The following is a 2,382-nucleotide window of genomic DNA, read 5'->3' on the forward strand; positions in this document are numbered from 1 at the left end:
AATCACATCTAATTCATTTTGAATTAATTTTCAAAATCTATGTCTAATAAAATTTAAGAACAAAAAATTTATTTCATGTTTATTTCCATATATTAAATCAGTGAGATAACAATTTCTATGATAAAATCCCCCACAATTTGGGCTGGATTTTCCTTTAAAGTTTAAACTACTTCCTCTTTTTCCAATTTTCTGCATCCTAAGAAAATTGTCTGCTAATTACTTTTGCATGTACATTCAACTTTCCTAATGGCAAGGTTATTATTGATTTCATTTCAACCTTGACATCCACTCGTCCTGATGTTTCAAGAGTCATGTTTGAATATTTTCTTCGTTAGACTTTTATGATTGTTCCAATGTTTTTGGATTTTCCCGTTTTTTCAGAATTTACCTTTTATTGTGCTTGGTCTGTTTCTGTTTTTCCTTTGTGTGTGTGTGTGTGTGTGTGTGTGTGTGCTCATGTGTTTCGACTTGTGCATATATATGTGATTATAGCTGCAGCAAGTCTGTAAATTACCTAAATTAAAAAGTCTTCATTTTCTTTAAAACTTCTACAGCAACCAGTAGAATAACTTTCATGTGGTAGATATGCATTTTAGCTCTTTAATTGAATGTCACGTGATATATTAACAAAAAACTCACCAGAAAAATTCCATGCATAAGTCATTCAACATTTATCTTGTAAATTACATGAAAATTTCTGCCTGTATTAGCAAACATTTCTCATTGTTCTGACTTTCTAAAGTGCATTGTTGATGGCTATTTTGGAACTGAGATCTCAGGAACATATCCCATCTTGAATAATGCTCATTCTAAGAATAGTGTAAGTCCTATTTTTTTCTTAAATATAAGGTTTCCCAGACTGGTTGCCAAGTAGAGCTTTCTAAAAAAATGTTCTACATGCCAAACTGTATGAATGAATTATCCTTAACAGCTTATTCAGTTTATTCCCATGACTAATGAATCTGTATTTCTAATATTATTCTAACAGCAAAATATCTCCTCTCCATTTTTGGACTTAACCTAAGACATCAGAATCTTTCATTTAAATTGCAGTTTTTTTATAGGACTCTAGCTTCTACAGTCTTACCTCCTTTTGTTCTTATGCTTTCTATAACATAAAAAACTATTTGTCTTTTAAACTGAAGTTTAATTATCTAAGAAATAATGAGCATACTCTCATTGATGAAAGGCATTAGAGGAAAAGCCTAAGTTCTCCCTGTTTTATCCCTCAAATCCAGTCTCTTCTATCCATTCTCTAGAAAATCATTATAAAAGATTGACTCTTCCCTCTTTTGTGCTTAGAAGTACATAGGTATAGAAAAAAGTAAAATATCCAAAAAAATTGAGTCATTTGTAGTTCAGATATTTTCCCAGAGATGCTTGGCCTGTTGTTTCAAGACCTGCATAAAATCATCTTGAGGAAGTTCATTACCCAGATTTCTAGGGAGCTCACAGTGATTTCTTATTAGCTATTCTTCATCTTTTTTTCATATCAGTCCCTAGTGTTTACAATTCCATTTTGCTGTACATCTATAGAACCTCTTCAGTAATTAAATTCTAGACTATTCATTTTTGTAAAAACAGAAATGATGTGGAATTCAACCACTAAGCATCACTTCATTAGAATTCATTCACATCAACTAACATCTCTTAGTACCCGACCACAACAAATCTAGTTCATTGGACTTTGGTGATTTGAGTTACTCTCTCCCACTTAAACATTCACATAAAACAGAAGATGTCAAGAAAGTGGCACACTATATCATATAAGTACAAGCATCCAACTCCAAGTTTCATTTTCTTCGTAAGAAACATAATCAGACCAAGAGCATGATGATACAAAATTACATTTTCACTCATCTTGTGACAGAAACTTGTATTTAGTATCTACCCTAAATCAGATTGGGCAAATATTTAGAATACACACATAACAAGATTAGCTTCTTGCCTTAAATGAATTTATTGCATGGTGAATCATATAATGTGCAAAGATATAATTTCATTATACTATCCATTATAGATGCAACCTCTTTCAGGAAACTTAATAAAGTTCACGGATATTGAATAATTCAAATTATTTTAAATAGCAATTCTTCTACTTGACTGTAACCATGGTACAAAATTAAAAACAGAAAAAAAAATAGACCTGAAATTATAGAAGCCACTTAAGCTAAAACTTAACAATCTGAGATAATATTTGAGATTATACAAGTCCATGGGAAAATAGGATTTATTGCATAAAATTTTAATTGATATCTAAGTTATGATGATGGAATTCCTTCTGTTTGAAGCATTTTCCACAGGCTGCTCTATGCACTGAATACATAAAAATTATGGTGAAGAACCAAACATGTAATAATTGTGAAAGGATATTGTTAAAAG

Source organism: Ochotona princeps, chromosome 4, assembly GCF_030435755.1.
Source record: "Ochotona princeps isolate mOchPri1 chromosome 4, mOchPri1.hap1, whole genome shotgun sequence".
NCBI lineage: Eukaryota > Metazoa > Chordata > Mammalia > Lagomorpha > Ochotonidae > Ochotona > Ochotona princeps.